Genomic DNA, 19,810 nt, shown 5'->3' on the forward strand with positions numbered 1-19,810 from the left:
GGAAGAGAGAATGGTTTTTTCACACCTGCTATTTCCCTTGTAGCTTCAATCTGTAGAAGGTTTCGATGGGTGGTATGAAAATAGGACAAAAAATTTCATTTGTTTTCTCAGTGTGGACATGTATATTCAGTGAAATGAAATGCAGTTCTTTGCAAATTGCAATAGTATCTTCATATCTGAACCTATGCTTGGGTGTCATTTTTGGTTGCCTGTGCTAAAGCGTAATTAAATAAAGACACTGTAATGGTTCACTGCAGAATCTTCCGGTTGCCTGATACCCAATTGGCAATCTGAAACAATCATTGTTGCCATGTTGTTTTTATTTTCCGAGGAATTTTTTTTCCTGCGATTTCTGTTTACAAGACAAGGTTCGAGTGCAGAAGCTACACAGGTTTGCTCTATTCACAGGCATGGCCTGGAGTCTGGACACACTACACTTATTGCTTGTCTTGTGACTTTGTGAGTAGAACACAGGGTCTGTGTCTGCTTGTTTTGTCCAGGTATGATCCGGAGATTTGGGTTTGTGTTTGGGCCCTTACGGAAGGAGCATGCTAGGAGTGGTTCATCAGGGAGACTTTGCGTCCATTAATAAACAGTACTGCAACAAGGAACATCTTGAACGAGCAAACTCTACTAACCACGAGGTAGATTGGAGCCAAGTCTCCCATTTTCAGTTTCGCGATGTACGTCTGCTTCCAATCTGTCTACGCGCCCGTGCTGCCGACGCCTACGTCGCTGATCTCCGTCATCTGTCTTGTTTCCTTTTGCTCTTGATATTGCATCAAACAACTTAGTGACTTGGTGTTCGAAAACTTTGAAAGCTATATTGTTGATGCTGATCACTCTCATATAATGAATCCGTTCTCAGAACTCCCTGGTTCCCTCATGGCAATGAATAAAGTTGTTACCGAAAAAGGGTTTCCCCCCGCTTTGTATTACAAAGCAACAACACCGATACAGCCAGAAGAATGATGCTGGGGCAAACAGCACAAGCATGCCCAAAAGAAAGACAAGAGAAAATCAAAAGAAAGAAATGCCGGCAGCACCGGAAGAACGAAAGATGAAGTATCCCGCAACCGTTGCGCCCACCAGGGACATCCACCATGCCCCAATGCCATCGAGTCGCCGCGAACCAAGCAACACCTTCAAGAAGGACTGCGACGACGACGACGCTGATGCCCGGACGAATCCTAGGATTTCTCCCGGTACACGGAGGGAAGCGGGCGAGAGGTACTCCTGACGCCCTTCAAGAAGGTTGATGGCGCCCGCAGGCGTCACCGCGTCGGTGCCGGGCGGATCCGAGAGGGATTTCGCCCTACCCCTCAAACCCACAACCCAGGACCAACCGGCGGCTCCACCATGCCAACCGCCCACCAACCTGCGCCACCACAGTCACGAGGGCACCACCGTCGTCTCTCCACCGCAGACACTGCGAGGCCGGCCGAACCAAACGAGACCACCGCCGATAGGGACCAGGAGCACCACAGCCACGTGGGAGGGGACAACCTCCACGGCACAAGCCGTAGCAGACCGGACGCAGACGCGGGAGCACGCCGGACCCCCTGCCCAGCCGGGCCCAGATCGGGCCCGTTAAGCTCCTGCAGCCGCGTTGCAGCCGACGCAGTGCAGAGCCGCCGGTCCCAACGGCCGCATCCCGCCAGCCCAGCCGAAGGAGACCCGCCGAAGGCCAGACCAGCCCGCCCTGACCCAGATCGGGCCAAAAGGACCCAGATCTGGGCCTGTAGGGCTCCGCCGTTCAACCCCCGCCGCCAGCCGCCACCGCCGCCAAAGGGCCACGCCGCCGCCGAATCTGCGCCCGATGAACACCGGGGCACCGCCCGCCGAGGCGCACCGTCACCGGAAGCCGCCGCCCGAGCCGGGGAACCGCGAGGGGGAGAGGAAGAGGGCCGCCACCGCCGGCCTCGCCATGGCGCCGCGCGGGCAACGCCCGGCCACGCCAGCCGGCGGCAGCGGCGGCGGGAGGGGTGGGAGGAGGGGGCTGGGCGGTGAGGGGAGGAGGGGCCGCCCCGGTCGCCCCGCTCGGGGGGGCGGCGCGGGGGGTACTGGGGAGTTATATAGGTGTGTGCTCAATTGTTAGGCTGCTACTTTGATAAGTTTGTGGGAAGTTTCTCGACCTGAAGTTTATGTGGATTTCAATAATTGTTTGCACATGAGCACTTGTTTGCAATCTCTCCATGCTAAGCTTTCAGGAATTTCAGAAGTGCACACGGACAATTTGAATCAGGAGCCCTAGTCCTGTGAAGAAATTTGATCAAGTTGCAGACTCTAGCCAGTGAGTCTCATTAGACGTTACCGAAAAAGGCTTTCGCCCCGCTTTATAAATAAAGTAATGACCAACAACATCCAGGTACAGACGCACACCACCACAACACACGCACACACCCAAGACGGGAAACATAGGCGTTGAGCGCAGCAACACGACCCCCAGCACTACTCGAGTAACCGGGACTCCACCAGTGAACACGCCACCACGAAGAGATGCAGCCGCATACGACGAACCGTGGGCTCCAAGACGGTGCCTTCAGGAAGGGTACGACACGGGAGCGCCGCCACTGCCCGATCCGAGGATCAAGGTTTCCCCCGGAGCCACACGACAGACAATGAGAGCAGCGACGACGCCTTCAAGAAGGGAACAAGCTACGCTGCCGCCGGTCTGTCCGAAGAAAGAGCAGGTTTTCACCTCGGCCAATACTCACTGCAATCGAAGCCGCACCCCGACAACCACACCGCCCACACGGCCATGGCCACCGGGCAGCACCAAGCGACGGGCTCTGCCCGTGAGCACCGCGCAGCCACCACCAGGGTTGCCGCCCCGGAATCCAAGACCTAGGAACCACCACAACCGACACCCCACGTTTAACACGTACTTTGGCTGCACTGTCTGTACCCACAAATTTCCTTGGCCTTGTGAGCGATATACTTGGTGCCTTGTTTTGTTCTTACGTCCAAAAAAGAAATTTCTGAGCGATACACTAGTATTGTGAATACCCTGGCGGAAATGATGACATGAGATGGAATTCTCAATCATATCCAAAAAAGAAGATGGGATTCTCATATACTCCCTCCGTTTCAAAATAGATGACTCTACTTTATATTAAAATTAATATTAACTTTATACTAGCTTTATACTAAAGTTAATATAAAATAGAGTCATCTATTTTAGAATGGAGGGAGTAGCAATGAACACCGACGTTGCAGAAAGTTGTGTGGGAGCAACTAACTAGATGGTACTCTCTGGTTTGGGCTGTCAGCAGGCGCACATGCAGCTGTCAAGTGGTGCATCCGGCCACCGTCACGTGTCGTTCTACACGTGTTTCTGGGTCTTTCGATTTTGCTTGACTTTTTTTTAAGTTTTTATAAACTCATTTTTTCTTTTCTTTTTCTTTGCGTGAAGCATACAGTATAAAAAGCACAATTGTTTTCATGGTAAAGCACATTTGTGCTTCTCAAAAAGTGAAAAGCATAGTTTTATTACGGGTGAAAGGGAAAATCATAGTTGTGCTTCATGATGAAGCAAAGTTGTATTTCCAATTTTTTTTTGTGTTTTTTTTGGGGGGGGGGGGGGGGTGGTTATGATTTTCTTGGTTCTTTTTTCGGAAAGAAATGGTTTGTCCAAACCTATTAATATGCAATCTAGCTTCGCGTAATAGTGAAAACGGTTCACGATTCGGGCACGCATTTTAAGAGATAAAATATATTGAAAAAACAAATCTAAACTAAACTCTTAGATTGTGACAAGTGATGTGCACATAATGCATCATGTATGATGTATAAATTGCACGACGTATTGCTCATGTACAAAGGCACGTATATATGATGTACAAGGTGGGTCACGGCCTCAACTATACAAGAAACTAGGAGGTGGGCCCAATACACAGATATGCACAACACATATACTCAACACCCCCTGCAGTCAAAGCGGCACCGCTGCTGACGCAAAGACTGGATCGGAACTCCTCAAATGACGTCGTAGGCAAGCCCTTGGTCATAATATCTGCAAATTGTTGGGAAGTAGGAACATGTAGGACACGAATATGGCCAAGAGCCACCTGTTTTCCGAACAAAATGAATATCCAACTCAATATGCTTGGTCCGACGATGATGTACCGGGTTGGCGGAGAGGTAGACTGCCGAAACGTTGTCTCAGTAGACCACCATAGCCCGGTCCACAGGACAAGAGAGCTCCTGAAGAAGCTGGCGAAGCTATGAGCACTCGGCGACGACGTTGGCCACTGCATGATACTTAGCCTCAGCACTGGAGCGAGAGACCGTAGGCTGCTGTTTGGACGACCACGAGATGAGTGAGGGTCCAACGAAGACACAATAGCCTGAGATGGAGCGACGAGTGTCAGGGCAGTCCGCCCACTATGCATCGGAGTAGGCGGTGAGGGCGGTGTCGGCGGAGGCGTAGAGCGTGACGCCAAGATCCACAGCGCCACAGACATAGCGGAGAATCCGCTTGACAGCGACCCATTGAACATCCCGAGGAGCATGCATATGGAGGCACACCTACTGCGCGACATACTAGATCTCCAGTCGAGTCAGAGTGAGGTAGTGGAGAGCACCAACAATAGACCGGTAGAATGCAGCATCAGAAGCAGGAGAACCATCCGTGGCAGAGAGCTTGGCCTTCGTATCAACAGGCATAGAGGTGGGCTTGCAGTTAAGCATGCCAGCATGATCCAGGAGCTCATGAGCGTACTTCCGCTGATGAAGGAAGAAGCCATCCAGACGATGCACCACCTCAACACCGAGGAAGTAGTGCAAAGGACCCAAGTCCTTGATGGTGAACTCAACGTGAAGACGAGCAGTGAGCTGACTGAGAAGGACAACCGTGCATGCCGTCAGGATGATGTCGTCGATATAGAGCAGCAAGTAGGCCGTGTCAGAGCCCTGATGATAGACGAAGAGCTATGCATTCGAGCGGGTGGAGCGGAACATGAGCTGGTGTAGAAACGCCGCGATGCGTTGGTACCAAGCGTGCGGAGCCTGCTTCAGTCCGTACAAGGACCACGAAAGCAGGCACACGTGGTTGGGAAGCGCCGGATCAACAAACCTGGTGGGCCGCTGGTAGAAGACCTGCTCCTCGAGGTGACCATGGAGGAAGGCGTTGGAGATGTCCATCTGGTGCATCGGCCAAGCACGAAAGACCGCAACATGGAGAACCGTGCGTATCGTGCCGGGCTTGACGACCGGAGCGAAGGTGTCGGTGAAGTCGATGCCAGCACGTTGTCGAAAGGCACGAACAACCAAGCGTGCTTATAGCGATCAAGGGTACCATTAGGATGGAGCTTGTGTTTGAAGACCCACTTCCCGGTAATCACATTGGCGTGCCGGGGACGGGGAACAAGCTGCCACATCCGGTTGCCCAGCAGGGCATCAAACTCCTCTTGCATCGCAGCCATCCAGAGCAGGTCATGAAGAGCGACTCGAATGGAGGATGGCAATGGCGATGGCGTAGATGTGGATGCCGCGTGGACGTAGTCATCCGAGGCATAGTGTGAGTTTGGGCGAAAAACACCCGTACGGGCGCGGGTGACCGGAGCGGCCACGGGAGAGGCGACCGCAGCTGGGACCGGTGACGAGGGCGCCGGGGGCGCCATGGCCGCGGGCGCCGAGGCGGGCGACGAGGCCGCGGGAGCCGGCGGGGCCGCGGGCACCAAGGGGGCCGGAGGGGCCATGGGGGCCGCAGCCATAGGGGCCGCGTCCGCGGGCGCCAAGACCGCGGGAGGAGGGGGCGCCGGGGGCGCCAGCACCGGGGCCGGAGGGGGCGCGCACCTCAAAGCCAGGGGCGGTCCAAGGACGGCGCGCGAGCGCCCTGAGAGAGGCATCGAAGATCCCGCGACATTGGTGGCAGGAGGAACAGCCGGGGGTACCTACTGAAACGGAAACACATGCTCATCAAAGTAAATGTGTCGTGAAGTGAACACACGGTGGGAGACAGGATCGTAGCACCGATATCCCTTGGAGTTAGAGGGGTAGCCGATGAAGGTGCAAGCGGCAGAACGTGGTGCAAGTGTGTGAGGAGCGGTGTGGATGGCCCGCGCCTTCACCTGCTTCATCCGCTGCTCCTCCAAGCGGAGGTACGCAAGAACTTGGCAAAGAACGGGTTGGGGATGAGGGTGAGGTTCGCCGTGGCGTTTCCGAAGTCCTCGTTGAGCCCGGCGGTGAGCATGCTGAGGAGGAGGTCATCATCGATCTTCGCGCCAATGTCGCAGAGCTTGTCAGTGAGAGTCTTGAGATGGCGACAATAATTGTCGATGGAGGAGTTGTCCTGGTAGCACCCAAAAAACTCTTGCTGCAAAAAAACACGATGTTGGAGTTGCTTGCCGGTGAAGAGCCCGTTCAGCTTGGTCCACACGTGCGCAGGCATCATCGCCGTCCTGCACAACCGTCTGAAAGAGGTCCGAAGAGATGGTGAGGAAGAATCAGCGGATGATGGTCGTGTCGATAGTTGACCAGTCATGGAACTCGGGGACGAGGCTGGAGTCAACGGTGTTGTCCACGTGGTCGACGAGGTGGTACTCCCGGAACATGAGGGAGATATACATCTTCCACGTGTAGTAGGAGGAGTCCGCCTGCGAGAGACGAACCAGCACCCGCTCGTAGATGTTCAGATTGCGGATGTCGTTAACGTCGGGAGGGTTGGCGTCAGCGAACGGGTTGGAGTTGGTGGACGCGGAGGAAGTGACGGACGACATGGCGGCGAGGGGCGGCTCGGGGTGGCGCACGGGTTAGGGTGTATGGTCGGGTGGCGGCGGCGGGTCGACTACAGCGGCGAGCTGGTGCGGGCGGGTGGTGGCGCTCAGGAGAGGTGCGGGCGAGCGGTGGGGAGGGCAGGCGGTGGCTAGGCGGGGTAGTGGCTGGGCAGGCGGCGACAGGGAGGTGGAGGCGGCGGCGCGGGTTGGGGGAGCATGGCGGCAGGGGGAGAAGGGGAGTGGCGGCGGCGATGCGAGGAGGCGCGCGGCGGCGGCGGCGGCGTGGCGGAAGCTAGGGTTGAACCCGGGAAACTGATACCATGTATGATGTATGAATTGCATGATGTATTGCTCATGTGCAAAGGCATGTATATATGATGTATAAAGGCGAGTCACGACCTCAACTATACAAAGAACTAGGAGGTGGCCCCAATACACAAATATGCACAACACATCACTTATTATCATCAAAGAAGGTGAGAGTGACATTTGCAAAGCGATTTGGGGAGTACATATATTTTTAGCAAAAGTTTCCGGAATGGTTCTCCCTTCCTCGCCAACCTTACGCTGTAATCCATGGGCTTTATTTTTGGATTTACCGAAAAAGGCTTTCGGCCCGCTTTATATATAAAGCACCAACCACTTACACCGAACGATAGAACACACAACACGACACACACCCAATGCAAGATACATAGGTGCTAAGACGCACCCAACACTCCCCCAAACAATTCCAAGACAACAAAGATACACACTAGGCACACTAGGAAGTCGAGGGAGAACTCAACCGGGAACAATCCACAGAAGAGACCAAGCCGCAAGCCGTCGATCCATGACCCCCAAGGCGGTGCCTTCAAGAAGGATACGCCACCGGAGTGTCGCCACCACCCGATCCAGAGGATCAAGATTTTCATCCAGGATACCTTGGAGGACATGGAGCAACCGCAACGGAGTCTTCAAGAAGATGTCGATGTCCTCGGGCGCTGCCTCCGTCGGCCTGGACATGCCAGGCAGGATTTTCATCTAGGTTAACAACTCTGCCCCCGAACATGTTACAGACAGTCCTGGGGACAGAGCCGCATCACCGCCACCGATCGACAAGCACCAGGCGCCATGCCGCCCACGCGACCATGAAGACTAGCCCGCACCTGAGCCGTGAGCTCCTCCCACGAGCACGCCGCTCCCACCACCAAGGCCGCCGCCCTGCATCCCGCACTCTAGAGACCGACAAAGGAACATGCTTGGAAACGACCGACCAATCCCTAACACGGACAGAGCCGCCGGTGACCAGCCTGCCCCGAACACCACGAACCCGGAAGCACTAGGCAGGGGAAATGGGGAGGAGAGGAGCGGAGCATGTCCGGACCGGCACCCCCTGCACCGGTGACGGGTAGAGAGCCCACCCGTCCCTCCTGCAACCTTTCGAGACGTCACCCCTGACGCCCCGCCATGGCCTCCAGCCAGCCCGACGTGGCGCAGCAGCGGCCACCCCGTCCACCGCGGCGAGGGTCGCCGGACCATCCGAATCCTGCAGCCAAAGAGGGCCTCCAAAGCGCCCAGCCACCAATGACCCACACCGCTGCACCGCTGCAGGAGCAGGCCGCACGCTGCCGCGGACCACGCCCCGAGCCACAACCTCGTGAGGTCATGGCCAGCCCCTCGTGCCGCCTGCCAAGAAGGAGCCGCCAGATCTGAAGGCCGATTTGGAGCCCCGTCGCAGTCAGGTCCGCGCCGCCTCGGCCGCCATGACGAGCAACACCCCCGGCAACACACGCAGCCCTCCACGCCGGAGCAACAGCCACCAGCGCTGTTGTGCCCCACAAAGCGCCGCGTCCCGGAATGAAGGGGCCGTCCCGCGCCGCCCACCACCACTCGAAGACGGCCGGCAGCGAGGGGAGAGAAGGAGGAGTTGAAGGTAGGGGCGGCGGCTAGGGTTCCCCCCCCCCCCCCCCCCCCCCGTCGCTCGCGGGAGCGACGCGGGGGGGGGGGGGGGGGGAAGGGTGTTCGGCCTCTACAACTTTCCTTTCCTTATTTTTGGATTTCAGCCTGGCGGAGCCCAGATTTGCTTTTTTAGGATGATGGTCAAGGTTTATTTGGGCCTTTGTTGGGTCTATATGACCCAAAGCCCGTGGTATTTTATATTTTAGTTCTAAGGGAAAAACAAAACAAAGCCCGTGGCTTCCCCATCCATCCCTAGAACGGAAGACGACGAAACAAGGCGGCCTGTCATGGCTTCGTCGGAGACCGCCGCCGCCGACGGCCGCTCCGACCTCCACCTCCAGCTGCTCTCCCTCGTCGCAGCCGCCGCGGAACCCACTCCTGACTCCACTCCGTAAGTGCCGCCCATCTCCCTCAAAGCCCTCCTCTGCCTGGCCGGTCCCATGGAGGCCGGTGTTTCTTGTTGGCCCGTTTGGGTTTATAATTAACTGGATGCGTCGGCGTGAGTGCGTGAAGGTGATGAGATTGTTGTACATTGGTCCTACTTTTTTGTGCGATTCATTTTACAGCTCTTTTGCAACATATGGGTTTGTTTCGCTCTCTCTTTATTTATCTTTGCCGTTGCTGGGGATTCTGTTTTGTTCAGTTTGAAGGACTGTTCCCATGGATACACCATACACGCTTGGGAGCCTGCCCTGAATGAGGAATTTCACAAAGTAAGCAAACATCTCTTATCTTGCCCCACAAAAACCATGGACAAGCAGTGAGTAACGCAGGCAGCGGCTCGCTCGATTGTCAAAGAATCGAGTAGGCATACCATTTCTCTGATTCTCCCCACTGAACATCGGGGCTGGAATCTGATTCCCAAGCATATATCATATTATGCGCACAATACAACACCAAATAAGCCAACATAAGCCGTCCAATAAAAATCCTCGCCACCAAATTAACGCAAGTGGCCATTAGTTACTCCATGGGAATGGAGTGACCCGCGTCCTGTCTGTTTGTATTACTTGCAAGGTGCAGTGTTTTCCATGTCACCGTTGCAGTGCCATGATCATGAATCACCAACAGCCACCCGTAAAATAAGCCAGCCGGCCATCCGGCCGGCAAGACTATGTTGGAAAGAAACCCCGTCTCGTTTTTAAAATTCATCTCGACCAGACGAACGCACGCGCCTGCGCTGGCATTGTTGGATTCTTCACCTGCTCCGTTTATAAATCCACTCATTCAGACCCATTCCTTGCGTTAAGTTTTTTTGTCACACGCACTCTTGTTTTAAAACTGGCGCTGCCGGCTCTGGTAGAATAATCTGTCGGCACTAGTATATTCTAAAAAACACGAGTCCTTCCCTCAGAAACAAGAGTACAAGACCCCATGCTGGTGTCCGCACGCCACTGGTGGATCTGAAAATGAGGCTGATGTCTACTTTCGCCGAAAGGTTCGGGAACCTATTGATGAATATGGGTGGATCTGTTGGTCTTACCCGGTTGGCCTTCGGTGTCTATGAGCATAATTGGTTTGCTATCAACATTTGACATTGCCAATATTTGGCAAGCCAACATTTGGCAAAATCAAAAGTTGACAACATTTGGCAATCTTTTGTGAGATTTGCAGCGAAAATTGGCAAGCAACCAATCTTTAGCCAACATTTGGCATGTCAACTTTTGGCATCAAACCAATTATGCTCTATACTCCCTACTTGCCATCGCATTACCAAAATCTGATCAGCGGACTAAAAGGATGAATCCAACTAACTGAAATTCAGGATCCAGTTGTCTAATTCTGTCTGAATCTGGTTAGCAGTCTAAAAGTTATCGCTTTCTTTATAAAGACTGAACTTTTTTGCCTGAATCTGATTTAGTAGTCTAAAAGGTGAATCACGAAGGTGTTGTTCTGTAATTTTAGTTTGTAGTTCAGAACTAAGAACTTGTAATCTTCCATCGTTTAAGTTCGGAATTGCAGGACACTGCTGATTTCCCTAAGGAAAACACCGCAGTCATCTGATTCAGATGCATAGAGGAGGCTTCACTTGCATGGAGCACCTAAATAAGCCAAGAGATACATCTAGCCAGCCGAGACTTATGTTCTACGAAACCCGTCATCTTTAGAAATTGAAGGCACTTGCAGTGCCCTATCTTTTACTCGCATGTTTCATTTGCATGTTGCATTTTTCTATGGACCCTGCATCTTAACACTGGCTGATTGCCACGGTGGTGAACCACCACCAGAACCACCACCAGACTCCAGTAAAATAAGCTGGCTGGCTAGACTCGCGATACCAATGGATAGCATGAACCAATTTCCAGGTTCCCATTTGGGCATGTGTCTCTTTCATTTTAATCTAAATAGGTTGATGTAAAACATTGTGGGAAATATCCCCAAAGCTAAAAATGAAATTAAACAACGATTGCAGTGACGAAGAACTTATCAAGCAAAGAATAAAAGAAAGAGGGTTTTACTTGCCTTAGGACCATGAGAATGAGTGGAAAACACCATTGGTTATGTTCATAGAAGAGGGGGCAAAAGGTAACATGGTTATAGGTTTTGCATCGACACATGCTTTCCGAGTGTGCATGAAAAGTTTCACAAACATTTCTTATATCATTTATCTCCAAGCAAGCATGAAACTTGTGTCCATACCACACAACACCTATGAGCATCTCTAACCGATCCCTATAATTTGGAGGAGCAAACGACTGAGTATCCTTTAGAGGAGTACATTTTATCTTCTAAAAAGTGCTGTTTCTAACCGATTTCCTAAACTTAATGGAGTAAAATTTATTTGACTCGTGTATTTCGTCAAACACTTGCTATGCCCCTTGTGGACAAGGTGCATGGTGGCTGCAAGGAAGATGACGATCTGCCGGCAACCTCCCCCCTCTACCTCCATTGGCTGGCAGGGCGGGCGCACACGTCGCTGCCCTGTGGAACCATTTGAGGATGCATCATCTGTGGATGGGCACTCAGAATCATCCCTGTCAAGCTCGGCTTCTGCATCCTCTTCCTCGGACCCCGCCGCCGGCCAGCGCATCCTCATGTCACTGCCGTCGCCTCTCCGTCTGGTCCATCAACGCTAGCAAACCCACACTCCTCCTAGCCTCCCTGTCCGTTTTTCGTCCATGTAGCCGTTGTTTTGCACAACCGAGGCCACAATCCCCATGGTCGCTGTGACCTCGCACACCCGCTCACCGTACTCCTTGCAGTTGTGCTCTTCCGCCAGCACACCCAGCCGTACTTTGCCGCATCTCGCAGTGCATGCGCGCGTCTGCCCCACACGCCCGCGGGCACGCGAGCCCAGCAGTTGCCCCGTGCACGTCTCCACCCTGGTCATGCAGCCACGCGCCCGACACCCAGTTTGTGCAGTTGCCACCGCTCCAATAGAGCTAGAGCCGATGCTGTTTGCTCATTGGCGCCGTCGTGCACCATCGTGTGTCCATGGCTCTCCGGTGATAGATTAGAGGGGGAGGAGAGGGGACCCGGCGGCGCTCTCCGGTGACCTGAGGCAAGGACAGAGGGGGAGGCGGTGGGGTTCAGCAGTGGCAGATAGGGCGCTGGCCGTTGGCGGAGCGGAGGGAACAGGGGAGGTGCGGTTGGGAGTGACGGGAGCCACGAAATTTGTTCTCCAGACCTGCTCGGTCGAGTATATTTACTTCCGGCGAGGCCGTGGAGTAAAAATTTTACTCCTCGAAAGATTATAAGGGTTCGGTTAGGTGCGGTTTAGACGAAGAAAACCGAATTTATCCTTCTCTAAAGTGTTATAGGGATTGATTATAGATGCTCTAATAAGCCAAGTATGTTGTTTTACTTGCGAGGTGCAGAGTATGTTCCATGTCACCATTCAAGTGCCATGATAGTGAACCACCAACAACCACCCGTAAAAACCAAAATAAGGCGGCTGACCGGCCGGCACCCGGCAGGGCAAGACTATGTCAAAGAATTTCACGTGCCAGCCTCTAAAATTGGCCTCATGATCGAGATGAGCACACACGCGGCTGCACTGGCATTGGAGGATCCGGCACCTGCTCCGTTTTCATTAACTTCTCCCCCCAATCTTTTTCACACTAAACTACAGAGTGCCTTCCTCAGCCCATGCCACTGGCACCGGTTGCACTAAACCACGGCGATACAAAAGAAATTACATAAGCTATTTTTTTAAATGACATTAGAAATATAAATTACACTGAAAGTATGAAAAGATCTTATAGGTTAAACTCACATATATTCCCAAACGTACAAAAAAAATCAAAGTATAACAAGGAATATGTTCTATGGTTGAAAAGGAAACGATTTTACCCAAAATAGTAACACAATAACTAATTCCAAATTAGTAGAAAAACACTGAAACGGAACTACACCAGACCACACTAACTATGGCCGGAAAACAAATCAGCGGTGTCTACAAGAAATTTCTGGCACGATCGAAGCACATGATCGAGCGGAACAAATTCTAAACGAAGCCAAATAAATTTCAGTCGAATATAAAATGGCATATTTGTTTTTTTTTTGTTTGCACCAACGGATGCTTGCCTGGCAGCGATTTGTTAAATTCATTTTTATGTGCTTGGGGTGAGGGGCCTTGACTTCAAAAAAAGACTTGCAGGCACTGATCAATGATCATATCGATCTCTTGCAGCTTCAGTTCTTATGACGCGCGCTCGTTCCTATATGTAGCCTCCCTCCTGCAACGCACAACTCCCACACAGACCCACACACACATCTGCCATCCATCGGCCCAGACCCTCTCTGGCTCTCTGCCAGTGTGCAACTCAACTGTGAGGCAGTTTGTGTTCTTCCCATTGGCGACCATCTCCGCCCCTCTCACCCTGTGCTGACCCTGGCACACGGAAGGTGCTGCCCCTGTAATTATATAAATGCTGCCCTAATTTTCCCTCTGGCAACTGAAATTAATTTGACTATCTGCATTTGCAATGAATTCATCTTTCTGAATGCAACATACTCACAGATCGTTACTGGTGCCACCTCTGATCCACGTTCTAGATGGACCTGGCCCTTAACGCGGCGCAGTGGGTGGTCGGCAAGGCGCTTGCCCCTTTTGTGGATGGCTTGCTCGAGGCTTGGGCTGCCAGTAATGAGCTCGGCCCCAACATCGAGGACCTTAGAATGGAGCTGTTGCTTGTGAAGGCCACGCTGGAAAATGCAGGTGACAAGCAGCTCGGGGGCCGCCAAGCCCTCGAGGAGCTGCTGCAGAAGATGCGGGACTTGGCTCATAATGCTGAGGACATGCTTGACGAGCTGGATTATTTCCGCATCCATGACAAGCTCTATGGCACCTGTGATGCTGCCAATGAGGATGCTAGAGGTTGTGGACACAATCTCCTCCTGAATGCACGCCACACCGCCAAAGCTGTTGGCAAGCTGTTTTCATGTACATCCGCTGCCGGTGATCATGTAGCAGATGCAACGCATTTTCTCTGCTGCGCTCCGCCATGTGCCAGGCATAGGGCACGTGCCAATTCCTCCTCGGCGCGAGACACCAGTCTGGCCGGTGAGGAGGTCAGCAGCCGTGTGAGCAAGCTCGGTAAATTTTTCCCTTGCTCTTCCATTCCAAATGTTCATGATGATAATAATTCTGGCAACTCAATCCTTTGTGGCGTCCACCCATGCAAGGCACCACAGAACAATCCTGCTAAAGAAACAACAAACTTGATATTTCATAGGGTGGATGTCTCTAATAGAATGAAGCAAATTGTAGAGCAACTACAACCCATGCGTCAAGAGGTTATGACCATCCTACGGGATTGTAGGCTTAGAATTGCTGCAGGCCCTGCCCATAATCGTCCCACCACAACATCCGAAAGTCTAGAGCCAAAATTGCATGGGAGAGACCATATGTTGAATAGCATCATCCATGACATCACTAAGGGTGAATATTGCGGGAAGGATCTGACTGCTTCCGCTGGTTGGTCCCGGAGGCATAGGAAAGACAACTCTTACACAATACATACATAATGCTGAAGAAGTGCATAACCATTTTGAAGTAGTGGTTTGGACATGTGTATCTCTTGATTTCAACCCAAATAAATTGCTAGAAGAGATTAAAGGAAAAATCCCTAAAGTTGAAGGGGAAAAAGAGGGTGAAGTAGGGAAGGTGATTGAACAAAGACTAAAATCTAAAAGGCTTTTACTTATATTGGATGATATGTGGAAATGTGGTGATCGGGAGGATTGGGAAAGGTGGTTGTTGCCATTCAAGAAATCACAAAAAAAAAAGGTAGCATAATTCTAGTCACAACTCGGTTTCAAGCACTAGCAGAAACAGTTAAAACAACCGGTCATTATATAAAACTGGGAGGGTTAGAACCGCAAGAGTTTAGGAAGTTGTTCCTAGCATATGTCTTTGGCGACGAGGATTCTGCAGAGAATTACACTTACTTGCTCGAGACCGGAGATAAGATAATGGAAAAACTAAAGGGATCTCCTCTTGCGGCAAAAACTGTTGGTAGATTACTGAGAGATCGCCTCGATTGGCATCATTGGAAAATGGTCCTTGAAAGTAAAGAATGGGAGATGCAAACTGGCAACCATGACATTATGCCTGCCTTGAAGCTTAGTTATGACTATCTCCCTTTTCATATCCAACAATGTTTTTCCTATTGTGCATTATTTCCTGAAGATTACAAGTTCCGTAGCAAACAACTCATTCACTTCTGGATAGGACTCGATATTTTACACTCTAATGGCCAAACCAGAACAACGAAAGACATTGGTCTGAGCAATTTAAATTATTTGGTCACCCATGGTTTTTTCAGAAAAGAAGAAACCAGTGGAGAGCCATATTATATTATCCATGACCTGCTACATGATTTAGCATTGAAGATCGCGTCTCATGAATGTCTTTGCTTGAATTTTCCAAATGTGAGATCAGTAGAAATTCATCCATGCACCCGTCACTTGTCTATAAGCATAGATATTGTAGATTATAATAATGCAATGGTTAGTGAAAACATCAAGACTGAACTGAGAAGACTTCAGACAAGATTCAATGTTGAAAAATTGCAAACTTTGATGGTTTTTGGAGAAATGGATGGAAGCATTGCTAGTATTTTTGGTGATTTTCTTAGGGAAGCAAATGCTCTTCGTGTTCTTTTCTTATCCAAAATGTGTATTCCTGTTGAATATATGTTACATAACTTTTCAACACTCGTTCACCTACGATACCTAAGTCTAGGGACCGCGCTTGAGATATACTTACCGGATACAATCTCTAAATTTTATCATTTAAAGATTTTAGATCTAGGAGAATGGGATGGATATCATTATGTGCCCAGAGACACGTGCAACCTTGCAAAATTATGTCATATTCCTACACAATATGATGAACTTCATTCTTCTATTTATAATGTGGGGAAATTAAAACTCTTACAAGAGTTAAATGCATTTAAAGTCAACAAAGAAAATGAAGGGTTTGAACACAAGCAACTAGAGGATTTGGTCGAGCTGAGGGAACTTGGCATCTACAACCTTGAGAAAATACACACACAAGAAGAAGCAGCCGAAGTAAAACTGATAAACAAAAACTACTTGCGTGTTCTAACATTATCTTGGGATAGTGAGCAAACTAATGCTAAGCCTGAGAATGAAGGTCTAGTTCTTGAGAGTCTTCAACCACATAGAAATCTCCAAGAGTTGTACATTAGAGGGCATAAAGGCCCATCTTGTCCAACATGGCTGGGTGATAAACTCGATGTTGAAGCTCTAAAGTCTCTTCATCTCTTTTGTGTTTCTTGGGATGTCTTTCCTTCTTTTGGGAGGATGTGGGATCTACGCGAACTAACACTGGATCATATTTCCACAATAAAGGAGTTTGGTCAAGAGCAAAGCTTTTGCAAGTTAGTAAAGAAGATTACACTCACCGGCTTAGAAAATTTTGAAAAATGGGTACCACAACCCAATCATTTCTTCCCTCATTTGCAAGTACTGATTATCACAGATTGCCTTAAACTCTCAGAGTTGCCATTTTCAAGCCACATTGTTTACCCACTGAAACAAAACTGGAACACAGATTGGTTTCCCAAACTACAAGAGCTTAGGATAGAAAATTGCCCTGAAGTCTTGCTGGTGCCTCCTATCCCTTGGGCCGAGTCTCTGTGCTCTGTCAACATAAGTGACGTGGGATCAAGGCTACTAGACAAGTTGGTCTACTCAAAATCATCTTCTGGAGTAGTATTGGAAGTTAATGCAAAGGATGGTCTGCATAACTTGGATCAGCTGTTACTATTCAGTCAACTAACAGAACTTCAGGAATTGAAACTCAATAATTGCCCACCTTTGGAACTGAAGTATTTTCTAATGCTAACCTCATTGAAGAAATTGTGGGCATGGTCTCCAAATTTTGGGGTGGTGCCATCAGAAGTTCAGAGTGGCGTCGAATGGCAGCATCATGTCGAGGACATTATAATTTGGGTATCTGATTCTAGTGGAAAGGAATTGACACAGTTCTTGTCTCACCTCCCAAATCTATCCAAACTGCGAGTATATTGTTGTGAAAACACAAGGTTTGCTCTGGGGGTGGATTTGCAGCGACCAGCAGCACCAGTTGTTTCATCGTCAACCTCTTCAGATGTTACAATGGATGATACACAAGCAAAAGATGAGCAGCGAGAAATAGCAGAGGTGGAGAAGGAGAGGGCAAACACAATGGATGATGATGGGTTGTTGGTCCTCCCTGCACATCTCTCCAACTCTCTGCAGGCATTGGTCATCTACAGTGATGATCTAGTAGTTCAGTCCCTCAATGCCCTCCAAGCCCTAACTACCCTTCGGTTAGAAGACTGCTCTTTTTGCCACCCTTTTCCGTCCTCCTTGGTAGACCTGCGACTTTTCGTCCGTGAAGGCTGTGCAGACGACGGAGTCCCTCTCAAACCTCACCTCTCTAACCCGATTATGCATATCTAGTTGTGGGGAGGATTGGAGATGCGAGGGCCTGTTACCTCTCCTTACTCGGGGCCAGCTCAGCGAATTGGAAGTCTCTGAAAGTCCCAATTTCTTTGGTGGATGGGATCCCATGCAGGGGATGCAGGACGAGCAAGATAAGATTTGTCTTTCCCAGTCCTCCAAACTGCAGAATCTCAAGATAGATGACATCGAGGGCTTCCTTGGGGCGCCTGCCCTCTGTAGCCTCCTCTCTTCCTCCCTCACCGAGTTAACCTTTGTTGAGAACGATGAGATGGTGTGCTTCACAAAGGAGCAGGAGGAGGCACTTCACCTCCTCACTTCGCTCCAGAAACTCTGGTTTTGGAGTTGCAACAAGTTGGAGCACCTCCCTGCAGGGCTAAACAAGCTGACCAACCTCAACAGATTATGGATCTACAAGTGTCCAGCCCTCCGTTCGCTGCCCAAGGACGCCCTCTCGAGTTCACTGCGAGAATTAGATGTTGAGGATTGCGATAACAACGAGCTAACAGAGCAGTGCAGGCGGTTAATGGGAACCATCCCGAAAATCATACTTTAGGCTAATCCAAGGTAACAGACACTACCTTGCTCGTACCTATTCCCGATTTCCACCATTGTCATTACTTTTTCCTTATCCCACAGACACCAACTCATTTTTTCTTTCGGTTTGGCCTACCTCTTATTCTGAACATTGTTTGTTTCCATCAACCATGTAGCTGGTCTCTCTCTTGTGAGTTGTGCATTCTTCTACCCTTGTGGAATTCTCTCCATACATGGACAGTGGCGCATGAGGGTCCCGTGTGGTATTTTCTTCATGTACACATAATATGGTAAGCACCTGCAAATTGTCTGAAAAGTATCTGCTTACAGTTATCTGTCTGATAAAAATTGCTCCCAGTTCTTTTAGTTTAAATCACTGCTCTTGAGCGCATGGTTTTTATTAACATACGAGTATGTGACTAACAATTGGAGGGCCTGTCTATTCAACTGAAAATTTGTTACCATTATGCTTATGTAAATACAAGAGTGTGTTCCTAGCAGAATAATAAACAAAAGTGAGATTTTTTTTTTCTTTCGTCTGTGCAAAATTAACCTTGTTAGCCTGATCCGAGAATAGTGTATCTGTTTGTATCTGTCCAGAGATCATGGGGAATTTTAATTATTCTCAAAATTTACCTTGCTTCCTTTTTGGCATAGCACAGGACTTGTTCTTTGTTCCCTCAGATTCACCATTTGTTTTTTGCTATAGGTTTCATTGTGTTTGTCAAGGAAACAAGTAAGGGAGAAGAGGAAGTCCCGTTTCTTCATCAAGTCAACGGACAGTCACGCAAGGTTGAACATGAAATTTGTACAGTCTCTTCAGTGTTAGTTCAGAGGAGCACTGGATCTGCAGGGATTTTTGCAGAGAGCAGCAGTTTCAGAACACCGCAGTTTTGACAAAGGACCATTTGAGCAGTGAAAACAGTGCTACCATGGAACATTGATAGGTTGTACAACAGCAATGCTCTCAGTGCTTGTTTTGGCTTTGACTTACGAGAACTAAGCACCATGTTGCATCATCGAGGAGCTAGAACAGGAGTTAATCAGGAACCATCCTGAAAATCATACTAGAGTACTAGACTGATCCAAGGTAAAAAAAAAAACTTCACTGTCTACCCTCATTCCAATATCCAACATCATCAAGTCATATTTTGCATTTGATTTACCTCATAACTGCAAAATTCTAACACTGTGTTTTGATCTACTTTACAGGTTCTCTGTCTTGGGAGTTGTACACTTTTTAGCCTCGTTGAATCCTCCCCGTCCATACAAAGTCTGCACATGAGGATCTTGTGTTGTATCTTCTTATTGTATGTAGTACACAAATTTGGTAAGTACGTGTTAAACTCCTCCAACCATATTACTGCTACCTAGATGTTATCTCTTGAACTGTGAAATATCAAGAAAACCAACGTGGTCCTTAGTTAACGCTGTTTCGAAATTTCCTTCTCTTCCTTCATGGACAAAATTTATCATGCATTCAACATTTTATTTGTTTCTTGTGCAGGTGTTCTTATGCTTGTTCTGGTTGGTTCTGAGATACTCCCTCCGTTCCTAAATATAAGTCTTTTTAGAGATTCCATCCATGGACTACATACGGAGCAAAATGAGTGAATCTACACTCTAAAGTATGTCTATATACATCTGTATGTAGTTTGTAGTGGAATCTCTAAAAAGACTTACATTTAGGAACGGAG

At 49.7% G+C, this 19,810-nt stretch overlaps 1 pseudogene; it reads left to right on the top strand.

Annotated features, from left to right (window-relative positions):
• Nucleotides 1-8,889: 8,889 nt before the first annotated feature.
• On the top strand, nucleotides 8,890-18,257 carry LOC123046811 (putative disease resistance protein RGA3; annotated as a pseudogene).
• The last annotated feature ends 1,553 nt before the right edge of the window (nucleotides 18,258-19,810 follow it).

The sequence above is a fragment of the Triticum aestivum genome, chromosome 2B (genome assembly GCF_018294505.1).
Source record: "Triticum aestivum cultivar Chinese Spring chromosome 2B, IWGSC CS RefSeq v2.1, whole genome shotgun sequence".
Classification (NCBI taxonomy): Eukaryota; Viridiplantae; Streptophyta; class Magnoliopsida; order Poales; family Poaceae; genus Triticum; species Triticum aestivum.